Genomic DNA, 15,801 nt, shown 5'->3' with positions numbered 1-15,801 from the left:
GGCAGCAATAATAACTTTAGCATATCTTGTTTAGTTTCACCTCAGTCTGAGGGAGAAATTAATACAAGATTGCAATTTTTTAAAGGAAGATAAAAACTTTCAAAAGTAAAGTATTACCAAAGGGTTGGAAACCAGAAGAGGAAAAGAAAACCAGAATAGGAAGAAGCTAGATGGACTGGGAAAAAGCTTTATTGGAAGTATCACTTTCTAATCTGGGTGCCCTTCATTTTTTGAGGAGAATGGATACAATAATTTAAAACTGTACAGCATTCTCCACCCAGACTAAAATTACACACTGGTGTTCCCAGGCTCAGCAAACAAAAGTAAAATCCTCTTAAAAGTGAATATAATATTTCTGCCCATCCCTGTTCCTCATGAAATAATTTTACATGATAGAGGTTCTGGTTGATTGGTTTTATGATGGGAAATTGCATGTTAATGTTGTTTAGAATCAGATAAACATTATATTCACACACTGCAAAGCTAGGAAATGACAATTCAGCTCGTCGTGCAAACTAAAAAAATAGAAATGCTGTATTTTCTGACAGGTACGACATCTGTTACAGAGGATAGAGAAGTTTTAGGAATAAAAAGCTTGTGGGTAAGGAGTAAGAATTGTTTAATGAATAATGTTTATGTTGTGAAAGTTGCATATACAGCTAAAGCAAGCAACCATACAAAACGCTAATCTCAAAGATAAGCATTTCAGATAGTACCCTTGTTCACTTTATATTTTAATTTTGCATGTTGTTTTTTTCTGTTTCTAATTTAGTTTCCTCTTTTCTTATTTTGATCTATGGCCAGCATGTAAAATTACTATTTTTCTTCTCTCAGGACTCAGGGCAATACCAAAACCAAATTTTGAAGGGGTATCATCAACTGGAATTAAAACTTCAAATTGGTTGTGGTTGGTTTGTTTGTTTGTTTGTTTGGGGTTTTTTTAGTATGAAATACCTTTATTCTCATTTGGTATTTCTGTCTGCAACTGAACTAGAAGATGGCTGATGCGACACATCAACTTTTGTCACTTTGTTATTAAAACTGTGTGTCTTGGCTTCCCTTTTTAGATATGTATTTGGTCTGCTTTTCACACACTTAATAATAATTTTTATATAATACTTCATTGTGTTATACTTAAATGACACACATTAAAATGGCTAGTTGTTACAGTTTATTTTTTAAAAAAATCTTGTGCTTTCTCCCTGGTGTATTTCTCATGCTGCTTTGTGCTAGGGTGCACAAAGCATGAGGAAATTCTTACCTTTTGCTTAGAGTGGAGAATTTCCAAGGGATAATGACCTCAAAACTAATATGCTACCCTAAGATTATATGTTCCCAGGTACTGTATGTGAAATTTTATTCTCAGTTCAGTTGGACTGGCTTGTCCTAAGATAAGACTGACTAATTGTTGAAGGTATCAGCTGATGGCTGAGGCACCATGGTGTGGCCTATCTGATTGAGGCAGGTTAGGCATCTTGGGAATATGAAATCCATTCTGATTTGATGGGTTTCAAAAGGATCCTCTCAGCCTTTCAGGTAGAACTGGTTATCATGTCGAACTAACAGGGTGACTGGAGAACTGTCTCCCTTCATTAAACGACTGAATTCTGGACTGTGATAAGTTGACTCAGCACAACTCAAAAGCAGCAATACAAACTGCGGCTAGTAGTATGTCATTACTGTTAGACTGCTCCAAAGTATGTAGAGAGGGATGAGAATCAAGTAGTTTCTCTTTTGAATGTGACTATCCCATTAGCTTTTTCTTCCTCCTTCCTGACAGTCCCTTTAACCTCCCAACTTTTCATTGAACATCACTGTCTCTGCCTCCTTCTCTTCACCTTGAGCAATCTTAATCAGCAACCTGTTTGGGGGCAAAAGGAAGATACTGCTATAACCAGGATGGTTTTCATGCTGGCTTATGTCAGTTTAAATGCAAAGATAACCTGATTTTTAGAATCTCAATATCTGTTTTATCCTTAACTCTGTTTAGGAAGTAAGCCAGAATGTTGGCACCACTGGACATATGCAGTAGCATAATTTCAAAGGCTTAAGTGCATTTTCCTGGAAAAAACAGGAGCCTATGGAAGGTAAGACAGCCAGACAGAGTTTGGGGGACTCAACAGTCATAGGTTAATCCATATGCGACACTGAGGTAATTTTGCCTTGTTAAAATTTACTTTCTCATGCCCATTTTTATTTTTGAAACATTTTTTTTTTCTTAACTGGAATCAATCAATCAAGCATCTGCTCTGTTTCTGGTTCCCCAGAACTCCTTAACCTGATTTTTGCATTTATAGGGGATCTGGATCCTTTAAGACCACCCACTGAAGTTGTGAAATATACCAAGACCTCTATCCCTACTTAACATAGTTAATGGCATTGCTCTGCAGATCTTAAAAATCTCAGTTCTCTAATAAACATATAGTGAATTAGCAAGAAACAGTGGTTCTTTCTACTGATGTTTCACTGAATGCTCTCTGAAACTAGTACAATTTTTGTAAAAATGCTTTGGTTTTAACAAATTATTTTTCTTTTTGTCTCATTATTCTTGACCAACTCTAGCTATTGTGTCAAGATAAGAAATATTTTCACAGCTTCTTAATCAATTGTGATTATTGTATATTTTTTTTTCAAACTTTATGTACTAAGTTATAATCTTGTACCTAGTATTACTAGACTCTAAAAACAGCCAAAGAAAAACCCTGTCTTGCCAGTAATGTCTTAAATATTGTGGATAAAGTTAGTAGGTGTTGAACTTCCATGAAGGCATATTTGATGCTTGGGTTCATGAAGGAGAAATGCATATGGTAGTGTGTGGTATAAGAAGGGAATGCCTGCAGTAGTAGGAAGAATTTGGTGACTGAAAGGATAACAGCAAAGAACAGAATTTGTCCAGGAAAGATGCTTAAGGAGATGAGAGAAGTTAGGTGGAAGAAAACTCAGGTCCTAAAGTGAGAACTTGGGAGGCTGTCCTCCTAGTCTTCTGTCATCACCAATTTTGTTTCCCTTCTTTTCTTAGCTCTTTTTTGGCTCAAAATAAGCATAAAGGTAGAAGTCTCTAGCAGTGCAAAATGCAGTATGAGAGACGTACAGCCCAATGTGTAATAGTCCAGTATCAACCAATAGTATGGTTGGTAATATCTTGGCAATGCCATTGCAGAAAGAATGATCTAATTAGGTGAATTTGTGGTTTGTGGAACTTAGCAGTGCTACAGCTATATGCAGTCAAATTTCCACCCAGGTTCAGTCAGTATGACTAAGACCTGAAATCAGTACAACTAGCAGTTAAGTCCTGGAGAACGTGTAGGAGATGGAGAAACATTTTGACTAAGGTGAAAATAACATTGTAACTCGCATGATGGAATATAAACGTCTGTGCTGTGTGCAAATAGCTGGTGAGGACAGCTGCAGAAGAAAGGTAGGTTATACCTAGCAGGTGTTATCTGGTGTATAAGGAAGAGAAAATTATTTTCTGGCACATTCAGATATCAAGAAAAGGTGCCTTCTGCCCATCTGATGGAAGGAAAAACTGATGGAGTCTGAAGGACGGGAACAACATTGAAAAGCAGTGACAAAGGCAGAAAGCTGGGTGGTTAAGTCAAAGACTGAGTGGACTTGGAAAAGTGGCTATGGAAAATGCTAGGGAGAAAGAAGAGATGTGGGAAAAGCAAGGAAGTAGGGGATAGGTTCCTCCAGGAGTGAGTGTGCAACAGCAGTGCCACTGAAGGGCAGTGAGAGTTTGAGGAAAAGATGGAAAAGTGAAGTAGCAAGGAATCTGGAATCTGTGGTGGGAACAGTATTCTCAGAAGTGGCATTCACACAGGAAGTATCTGTGGGCACTTTAAAGAAGAGCTCTGAGGTTAGAATAAGAATGCGCTGCTGAGGTTTCTTTAATGATTACTTTCACCAAAGTTCACCGAATTAGCGGTTCTTTTCAGGTGCCTCAGTGCATCCTGGATTATATAGGTCTGAGAAGTCTAGATGCTTTCTTCTCCATTAGGCTAAACCTTCTATACTTCAAACATGCAGTGCTGTCAGGAAAAAGATAAGTGGTTGACAATGGTTATGCCATCAGAGAAATCATCACATGCCTTGTGACTGACAACTGGTCAGTTGAAAGGCTGCTAACTACTGAGTGTGTTGCTAAGGAAAACAATTATATATGGTTTTGACTCTTATTGTTGGTATAATTGCTTCTAAAGGCTGTTCAGTAAAATAACATTTGTTTACATAGATCACCTTGCATCTAAATAAAAATCTTTGCTTTAGTATTAACATTTGCTTTGAAATTAAATTATGTCTATGAAATAATAAGATTTGTAATTTAATAGGAGACAGCAGTTCACAATGACACAGCACACTTACTTAAATGTTGAACTGTGCTACTCTAGGATCAGGAAATATTCGCTGAATATACCTGCCTGTTAGTCCAAAAGCTCTTGGGTATATTTTCAAAAGGGACTGGAATGTGTAACGAGAGGAAAAAGGACTAAGGTTTTTTAAGAGAAACTAGTGAGCTCATGGCTACTACCTCGTCTAGATAACTGGAAGTTATTTAGCTGAAGGCCACCTATTGACTTATTCAAGGCCTGTGGTTAAAAGTGTAGACTTGCAATGTTTTTGCTGGCTCTGGAACAAAAATCGGTTTCTGTGGGTTGGCTGGGCCTGACTAAATGCTGGGCTTCTGCTTTAGCTCTGCTATGAGCTAAAGCAGAAGCAGCCCTAACTGCCGGCAGCAACTTGGAGCAAGGAAGATAGGGTTTGCAGAGAAATGGAGCCACGCAAAGGCCAAGCAAGAAGAGGGGCAGCCTGCTCCTTTGCTGTGAAAGGGAAGGAAGAGACAGAGGTGTGGCCAAAAAGCTAATGTGTGGCTCCAGTATGCATTTCAAATACTTGCTCGGGATTGGAGTATGGAGTAAAAAGCTCAAGGGAAATGCTAGAAGAAATAGATCTAAAAATGCTTTTTGCATGGTGATTTCCATGTATAAATGGAAGATTCCTTCCACAAAGGCTGGTTTGCCATTATCCACAGCTTGTAGCATTCAAACCAGTTAAACACAGATGTCAAAATAATGGTTTCTGCAGTCTGCCTACATCGTGCATTTTGTGGTGTGTATATAAAACTAAGGCATACAAACAAAAGCTCATTCAAGCTAAGTCCCATTTTAGTATCGGAAACCAATAAGTAATTGTTTTATAATCCAAAACACTCTTTAGTAATGACATAAGAGAGAAATAATTCATTTATGGTGCTGTATCACCATACTTTAACCAGCTTAAAATCAGTTGAATTTTCCCTTGGGCTACACTTCACTTTGTATCATGTCACTCTCTTGCCAGAACTCCTTTCTCATTACCAGAAAATTTCTACTGAAATGTCTACTGAAAATATTTAGCTTTGTTCCTTTAGCAAATACCTTAATGTGTCCTGCAGACATCATGGTCATAGTACACACTGAAACAAGTAAATCATAAGCCTTTAGTCCCCTCTAAGCTAATAAATTAAACTGAAGATTTTTTTTTTAATGCTGAATTTATATGTCTAAAAATCAACTAAAACAGCTTCAAATGCTTCACATTGTCTTCAGCTCTTATGGATATCATTAACATTCTTGTAAGTGGCGTGCTGAAAATCAGTTTGTCACAGGGGGTTCTCTGGCTCTTTTACTGCCCTTTTTTTTTTTAATGAAGCACTTTCAGCAATGGTATGCTCGTCTCTTCCCTGATGGAAGGGAAAAGGAAGAAATAGTATTACACATACAGCATGTAAAAATTTGTGCATCAGTCAGACAGCTATGTAAACTACTAAAGGTTTACAGAAAAGCTCGCATCAGTGCTAACCTCCATCTCACCACTGCTCTCTAACACATCCTGGGAAGTAATCACAAGTACTGAAGAAGGCTTGATTTCAGGCAAGGAAAGCTCAGCCTTACTCCCAACAAGAAAAGGAAGTCTGAAATGTTCTAAGACTTCAGGGCCTGGATAGCTCCCACCCACGAACAAGAGGCTCCACTGGTCCATCGTGGCTCTACCTAGTTATGACACCATGAACTTCAGTGAGACTTCGCCAGCAAACCATACCTGAGGATTTTGTTTCATCACCCTCAGGACTAATTGCTGATTTAACTAGCGTGAGTATAGAATTAGGTGAGTACAACAGATTAACTTCAAACTGAACTTTAGTGTTAAGTCTTCTTACTTCTGAACTGGCATCCTGGTACTTTAAATTAGAATAAAATAAATTAAATTAGGCTGCCTAGGGATGTTGTGGAGTCTCCTTCTCTGGAGACATTCAAGACCCGCCTGGATGCCTTCCTGTGTAATTTCGTTTAGTTTCCTGCTCCGGCAGGGGGATTGGACTAGATGATCTTTCGAGGTCCCTTCCAATCCCCATCATTCTGTGATTCTGTAATACTAGTGTTGAAAGTTGTTTTACAAAACATTTTGTGTCAGTATGGCTTAGCAAGCCCTGCAGCAGCAGTGTTAACCATATTTCATGGCAATGTAAAAAGCAGTCTGATAGCAGCTGTTAATCTATTCCATTCTGTGTAACTCCTAACAAATTACAAACAAATGCTACCTTAAATCTTGTGGTAAGTTTTGTTGGTTTTTTTAATAATGTAGAGAACAACATCTGAGCCTCATTAGGTTTTCTAAATACAAATAATTTAACCATATGTAATTTATCATTAATGCACACTTAAGGACAACTTACATTTTACAAATGTACAGCTCAATTGTGGTAAGTATGAGACTAAAAAGATGGCAGAGACCTGTGATTGTTAATTATTTTCATAATGAAGCAATGTTGATCAGCAAAAAAATAATTAAGCAGTTGTCCTGAAATTTAACAGTATGCTTTATAGGCCTTTGTAGCCATTGAAATGATTTCTTGTATAAAATTACTGCAAATTGTCCACCAGAGAGAGCTGTTCCAAAGGTTTCTAACAAAAGCTGTTGAGAACCATTCTTTCATTAACTTATAACCAAAATTATTAAAATTCACCATGGTAGGTGCAGATGAATCTGGCAGTTTCTTCATTGGCCAAAGATAAGTGTAGGCAGTAGTATCATTAAAAGATAAACGGATATACCTTACAAGGCATTTCTGATAATTTCTTAAATATTTATACGCTGATTAAATTTAAAAAAAAAACAAACCAAGCAAAAAAACCCCACAACACCACCAAAACAAAAACAAATCACACAACCCAAACTGAAATTGTTTCTCCTTATGCTATCAGACTATGAGGAATGGGAGAAATGTTTGAAATTTCACAGAGCATCTTTAAAGGCTCTACAGGTCTGGGAGAGTAGGTGCCACACTAATTCTGGCTGTTAGACAACAGTGGAATGTTTAGTAACTGCATAGTAGAAATAAGATGCACAATGCACTGGCAGCCACGATGTAACGTAGAAACCTGTTTTACTTCATTGCAAACAAATGGACAATATATATTGTACAATATATAATAAAAATACAGCCAATACAAGTGCCACTAATTAACAAAAAACCTAAAGTTAATACTTAAAAATGCTCATTTTTGTAATATATACACTGCAGTAATAAGCCACAATAAATACATCAAATTTCATATCATTCATAATAAATACCAAAAATATAAATACAGAAGAATACAGTTTGAATAATTTGAATAAATTATTACAACATAAGGTCTAGGTTAACTTCTGTTGAATATTATTGTAGCTTATATTACCCTTTGGCATCTTTGATGTTACAACTTGTTTAAAAAACAAACAAAAAAGAAATTAAGGAAATGTGTAGTTTGTGAAGCTTAAAATTATTTCATGTACAGATTTTAAGATGAACATTCTTTCCCTTTGCTTCTTCAAGCAGTTTAAAAGCAGCAATCCAATTAAATATGTTGCTTTACTGTTGAGATTTCCATATTTTTAGTATGCAGGATCATCTGTAATGGAAAATGTTAAATACTTAACATAATTATTTTTCTCAAAAATTAGTAAAGTCAGAAGTAATGTACAAATTTAAAACAAATGGCTGCAATTACACTACAGTTTTACTAGTCCCATTTGAATGGATTACATTTCTGAAAGACCATCAACTTAAATGCTTCTGAATCCATGACGTGGTGTACTATTTACCACTGGCCAACAAAAATTTCAAAAGCAATTTTATATTCTCATCGGGAAATATATATATATATACACACACAGAGAGATGAACCTTCTAAAAGACAGGGCTGGACTAGACAGTGTAAATGTTAAGTAGTTCGTATTTGTTAAACAATGAAAACACTTTAAACATAAAGAATGTGTTAAGTTGTTCATTTTGTTTGATTTTTTTTACAAAATTGCTATCCATTAGCTGTAGATGGAAACAAATCAAAATAAACAATTGCCATGTTTTATGTTAACAGGTATTCATCAGTGCATTTGTATCAATGATTTTATTTGTAAAATGTCATTACACCAGAATGCAATTTAACTTAAAAGATCAACTTTACTAAGACAATATTACAGACTGAGGCTCTTAGGAATGGATTTGTAATCTACAGATTTTGACTATTTTTTGCATTGTTAAATGTCTCGCACTTATTTTACATCAAACACTTTTTTAACGTTTCACAAACTACGCTTCAGACGTATTTCCATAGAAGTGCCTACAATCAGTGGATTAAAAGAAGGGCCCAGTTGTTAAGTGTTGTTTACATGGGCATTGTTATGTGAGAACTTGAAGTGGTGGTATTTGTGTGAAATGGTTTGAAAAAACAGCATGCCTGCTTCTGGTTTTGTTTTAAGAGAACCAGCTGCCAGTGCACAAAATAATGCAGTATTTTAAGAAGCTGAAAATTCGTGCTCAATCTGTATTATCAGAGACTCACAAATGGGTGGCTAGTTCTTTACAGTGATCTGCCAGTACCCCAGCAAGGCTGATCTTCACCCATAATCCAACCCAAAAGTTCATTCTTAAGAATGTCTTCAAAAAGTTTAAGATGGAGAAACGTAGAATTAGCTGCCATAATGTACTAAGTCTCATTTGAAAATCACAAGCTAAAATGCTAATAAAAAGGACACATATTTCTTTTTTCCTTTTAGTGTCTCTTGTTATCTCAGAAACAGATTGTTATATTACAGCACGTGCCTGGGAGCAGAGTTAACTAAAATGGTATTGAACATGACTTTGCAGTTGACATAGGTAAAGAAAAGGCATGGTAGCAATGCTTCTAGGGTGTTGCTTTGCTTTGTAGTTTTTACCCCATGGTTTTGGATAAATCCTTTATTTAATGTCTGCCTGTATACAACTGGTATGGAAAAAAGACATTTCCTGTTTGCACTGAGTTTGAGTTTGTTTTGAAATATAACAGAATTAATATTATGGTCTAACACAGCCAAGCTTGTAGTGAACACACATATACTTCTGCATCCTTGCTCTGGGGACATCTTAATTTTATTTTTTCCTTCTTCCTCTTCATATATAATGCTTTCTTTTGCCCTTTAGAAGAAAAAATCGCCCTCATCAATCTACCTCTAGCCTTCATCCTTCTTTTCCTCTAAATTGCCCTTTTTGTCCTTCCCTCACTCACTCGCTCACTCCAGGGTATATCCACCCATGCCTCAAGACAAAGTGCACAGTTAGAGAAGAATATACATGAGAGGCAAACTTCTTTTGACCTGGTTCTATTCGACATTCATTCATAAAATACTTAAGTAAAACAAAAGTGTCATTGCTAAGATCCAAATTAAAATAATTGACTAAATAAATAACGTTTGCCTTCTGACTTTTTATCTTTTTTGTACCTCCCTCCCCGCCTCCCAGCTCTGGATCAAGGACTATATCTTCTCAATTGAGAAGTAGCAATACAGAGCATCATGAATATGGTGGGACATTATGTGTAGTGAGTGTCCTCCTAACCAGAAAGACTATGCAACAGTAGAGCAATACAAATTTTAACTTTTTAAGTGTTCTATTTTATAAAAGGGTGTTTTTAATTTATTACTTATATTAGAAAAAAAAAAGAAAAAAATATATCAGCAGCTTGAAGGAAACTTTTTTTCCCCCTAGGTGATGGTTTTCTGCTTTCCCTAATCTTCGATTTTCATCCTGCTGTATCAAGAATGACACTCTTCACCTGGATCTAGATGCCTCTGGAGACAACAAAGATCCCCTACCACATCTCTGTGGCCTGTGGGGTAGGTTTCCTTCCTGTTTGTTTGTGTATATGGTGGAAAGGGAGATTCTGTAGGACCCCGCCCAGGACTGCTTCCTTGTGACTCTCATATTCAGAGCCAATGAAAAGCCCTCCTGTACAACAGACCTTTCCCAGACACTAAGATGAAGGGAGGAAGGAAGAAAAGAGAAAAGACTAAGGCTGCCAAACAGATGTTTCATGAATTGGATGTTCTTATAAAAAGTAAATTTCTTGGTATCAGCCACCAGGGTAGCAGAAAGTTCTCAAGGATGTTACAACTTTCCTCCTTAAGTGAAAACAATACTATGGCACATTTATTAGCATCAAAATTAAAAGCTGCCTCTGATTTAGGAGTAGGAAGAGACAGTGAATGGGAAGCACTTATGATGAACTGAAGCGTGTGTTCACCCAGGCATCTTTACAACTTGTTCATCACTTCACAATGTTTGTGCTTTGGATTTCACACTTCTTGGAGTAAGTGGAGAATTAATAATTTGCACATGGACAGTGATAACATAGAACAGCAAAATTAAGGAATTTTTTTTTTTAAATTGGAAACATTAAAAGGCAAATATTGAGATTTCTCATATAAAGGAACGTGTTAATGAACTAGACTCTTTTGAAAATAACAGTAGCTTTCTACCATTTTAAAAAAATAGTAATTAGATTTAGTATTTTAGAAATAAATTTTATAGAATATATTCTCTGAGTTAACTCTAGTTTTTCTAAGTATTTTACATCAAATGTTCTGCAACAATAATAAAGTAGATGATAGAATTACTCTTTAGCCCCAGTGGGAAAGTGTAACACACCTAAACACTTAAGGATTTCCCATATCGTCCTCTTCCTGACTGCTTTAGGAAATTTAACAATTGGCACAATGAACATGAGTTTATACAGCTCATGAGCTACAACATGAGAGTTTCTTATTTAGCAAATACCTTTTAAAACAGTATTATGGGTCTCTCTTGCTTTAGCTCTGAGTAAGGGTACCTGCTTTACTACAGGAGCAGTCTACATAAGGAGTTTCAACTGAGAATTCAGCTGGCAAAAGAAGACGACATGCAGGGGAATAAGACTACCCATTGCTGCCAGGTATGGTGCTGTAGACAAACTACAATCTTGCCACTAAAATGTTAACAATTCAACAGGTAAATGTTGTATATTCAACACAGCTTTTATTCAAAGGTTTTTGCAAAATTTTTATGCAAAATTTATCATTAAATTTTTCCTCATTAATCTGGTGCATGGAAAGGCAAACTTGCTTTTGCTGTCTTTCATGTTAGTGATAAAATTTCTATTAACTTCTGAGCTGGATTGGGCTTTATTGGAAAAGTGACTTAGTTTACAGTACAAAAATTTAGTTATCATGCCAAAAAAAAAAAAAAGAGGAAAAAACCCCAGTATTTTGCCTGTTCTACAGAATTATTTTTTTATCACAGCATCTCCAAGTACGTTATAAACCAGAGCATAGAGGATAGAAGTGACACAGCAGGACAGAGGCAAATTGAACAGAACCCTGGTGTCCCAATACTCTCTATACAGTATATCATATTTCTATCAAAGAGTCAGGAACATCTCAAATATTAAAAAACATAATACATGTTGTTTTGCATACAAATGTACATATACAATCTTTAACAAACTAGCTGTGTTTTGTGAAGATATCCTCTTGATTGTGAGGCAGGGAATACTACATGATCAGTTTGTTAGCACGTTTACTGAAATACAACAAACACCCAGATAAGATTAGAAACTGGATCTGGATCAGTCAGCAATCCAGTGAGTAACAACACCATGAACCCTACATGCAGTTTCCGCAGAACTTAGACAAAAGGCGGGATCACATTGTTAACTGACTGTTAACAGATCAGTGAGCAGGCTGAACCATATTTATAGCAAGTGATGATTACTATGATAATGTAATAAATAGCCTTAAAAAACATCAATATCAACTCAAATTATGATTCACTAGCCAGAACTTATGAAATGAAAAATAGTAAACTTTACAAATCTAGACCTTTCTGATCTAAGTGGCATACAGCTCATCAAAGATTTTTTTTTAATAAAAGAAATATTAGAAACTTCTACTGACCAGCTTTTAACTTCTTAAAGGATGTTCCATTGGGATGAGTTATAGCTCTTACAAAACAATTGCAATTGCTGCAATTTTGCTAGAAAAAGTTCTAATTTTATGTCTAATGTGAGTTAAAGTGTATATATATAAAACTTTAACAATGCATTTTTTCCAAGAGAGGCAAAATTCACATTATAGGCAAAAAGGCATCCAGTTGCAGGTGCTGTTCCAGTGATCTGCTGTGTGAAAATTCTGTTTTATTTCAACAGAGGGAAATGCTTTTGTTATGTCTCATTTTTCTGAACTATGTAGTGTAATTGTAAACTATATGCCAATTTATTACCTGGCTTCTTAGGAGTGTTTATCAGTAGCCAGATATCTTGGGAAATAAAGCTGATACAGCTATCAGTAAAGTAAACATTTCCACAAATGGCATACACTGTGTCAATACAGAAGCAAATACTGCTATTTGTCATTTAGTAACACAATACTTCTAGCACGCAGAAATAAGCTTACCCAAAATTAAAGCACTCATTATCAACATGAATATTAACCAATATCATATACTAGCCCAGAAAGTAACATTAAAACATCTTCCATCCCGTGATTTGAGTTTGGTTTTCCTTATACAAAGAGTACTTTTTTCGTCTAAACATAACAAGAAAGTCTAATCAAAGGGTGGGAATCTTGACTCTCACCTAATTTCTACAGCCTACTCTAGATTTCACAGTTAAATTAGCCAGTGTGTTTTGGTCAGGGCTGTGAATTCTTCCCCACCCCCCACGCCCCCCCACAGGCAATTTACTCATACATGCTAGAAAAGGCCGTAATGTTGTTATTTGCTGGTATGGAATTGTTTGGTGAACAGGTTTAGCCTATATTGAAAAAAGAGGTTTCTTTTTTTTTTTTTTTTTCTCAGTATGAGTTTATCTGTTTGAAGGCTTGTTGATATTATTAGTATAGGTACCAGAAAATCTCTATGAATTATAAACAGACTTGACTTTGTAACTTGTTGTGAGAATTAAACTTTGTATTTGTTTCCTTTGTATCCCAAGATCAAATCTTGATCACAAAACATCAGATTGGATCAAAAGAAAGGTATTACTATCTACATTATCACCAGGTAGTTAGGAATATTTTTTTCAACATAAATCTTTATTCTGCACATTTTACTTTGTGACTGCCAGGAATTAGCCACATTAAGCGGGGGAAAATAGTGTAGCATGTGTTCTTTATATAGTCACTTGCTTTCTCTATCTATTACAAGCTGCTGCAAGCTTTAGAGAATTTAGCCCCAATGGCACAAACATACATATCTAAGTACTCTAATTTATGGAGATGCTAATATCAAGGAGGCCTGGGGTCTGAAGCCTGTGCCAAAGGAAACATCGAATAATCATAATCTCAGAATTTTAAAGCTAGTGAGATGTATGTTATAAAGTTAATCACTTACTATGCTTGCTAATAAAAGATATTTTTCATATGAAAGCACAGGGGCTGAGAAAATAATTTCTTATTGCTCAGTAAGGGGATGAATAACAAAAAATATTTAATTTCACTTTCCCCTGAGAGAAACACCCTGGTAAAGTGTGCATGATCCTCCAGTAGCCAACACATTCTGAGGTTAAAAAGCTGCTACTGATTCACAGCTACTGTCCCAGCTCAAGTAGAAGGGATTTGTGCTTTTGGTACTGGTGTTGAGTCAGAGTGCCAGATTTAAGCCTGCTGTTAATGCAAGATGCCTATATACACAGACAGTTGTTACATTTGCCCGTAGAATATCTTGAACCAAATATTCTTAGATGCAGAAGTTTTTTTATGAACTAACATGTTTCTCTTTAAAAATAAAGATGGGTGGTATTTGCTATATGGAACTGGAGAGAGTACATGTGCTTACCTGGCTACTCGGCCTTTAGAGAAACACTGGAGTGAGCTGTTAGTCAACTAAGAGGAACAGAGGCTAAGGAACTGCTGAGCCAGATAACCAACATAACTGCACTCTCCTAGGAGATAGACAGAATACATTGCAGGTGTGGAATCCAGTCCCTAGAGAACTAGGACTTCTCAATGCAGTTCATATAAACCATGTAGGACTTCTTGTGGATATAAGTAAATAAAAAAACCTTTCCAGCTACTACATGAAGTAAAAATATTTTGCTAATTTAGCATAAAATGGGAAATCACTTTGCCCAGATTTCATATAAAAACAATTAAGTCAGCTTCTTTTTTTAAAAAGCATATTTTTAAACCTGGCAGTTTTTCTACTGGAGTACTGTACATGACGTTTTAAAGAGCTTCTAACCAGAAGAGTCACTGTTACAGAGCTAAAATTTACACTGTGTTTACATGCATACTGTTAACCATCTAGATTTGACACAGATTAAAAACTAAGATGCTGATCCTTTGACAAACAAGACAGGCCTACATTTCAACCCACTTGATCTATAAAAAAAATTTCAGCATTAGAAGAACAAAAACCTTAAAATAGATTTTGAAATCAAAATAAGGCAGTGCAGAATTAGCAGTATACAGAAAAGAAGATTCCTATACCTCCTCTTCTAGAAGAAAGCAAAGTTGGTTAATAAATTAAAGGTGGAGATACAGCAGGTATTTTAAGTCCCATTTAATTTTAAAACAAATGGAGTACAAAGTAACAGATATCCCTGTGATGCACGTGCTATTTTGCTTGCAAACTTCAGCAGATATAAAATTTCTGAGGCTATGCTTCCTCACTGCATCTACTGGTTCCTAATTAGATCAAATGATTCTGTAAATTTGAGACACGATCAGAAGTCCACAAAAGCCAGTCTCATATTTCATAAAAACTGCTCAATACGTAGGAAATCTAGACAATTCCCCATTTTTTTTCCCTGCTTCAGTTAAACTTCGATCAGCAAGACCCTGCTTTTATAAATTACCTACTGACATATTCATAAACTGGCTTGGGAAAAATGTACAGGTTTTGTTACAATGACTTTTAAGATCTTACATACACCTCAGAGTCTGGAGCTATGGCATTTCTCCAAAATAATTCACAGTTCCCGCAGTTAATACAGTACTGCAAAATGGCACTAAAGTGCTTAAGTTTCTGAATGTTTGTTGGGCTAAAAAGGTGCTGTGCAAGCTTAAGCTACTGCTTTGCCTTTATATACAACATCATTTTTCTTTGGGGAGGGGGTACTAGTTCTGGAATACCACTGATTTTAATTTTAATGGAGGATTGTCTACCTTTCACCTTTCTAGAAGATGTAAATGCCCCCTTTCTGACTCCTCTGTTTGTCAAGAACAGTAAAAGAGAAAAGACTACACCCTAAAAATGCATTTCAAGATAATTCACCAGAAATGGTATTTAAAAAAATAAAAATAAAAATAAAATATATGGTACTCCAGCTGAAGAATGGTCATGCTCTTTGTAACTAGCTATGGATCTTCTGCTCAAATGAACATGCTGTTCATTTTTATCAAAACGTGAGTATTCAACTACCATAAATAAAATACATACAGTACAGAACAATTAAAACTTTTTTGTACAGCAGTTACTTTTACATTAAA

Source organism: Antrostomus carolinensis, unplaced genomic scaffold (assembly GCF_000700745.2).
Source record: "Antrostomus carolinensis isolate BGI_N321 unplaced genomic scaffold, ASM70074v2 scaffold676, whole genome shotgun sequence".
In the NCBI taxonomy this organism is placed as follows: Eukaryota; Metazoa; Chordata; class Aves; order Caprimulgiformes; family Caprimulgidae; genus Antrostomus; species Antrostomus carolinensis.
Note: the sequence above shows the minus strand (reverse complement) of the source record.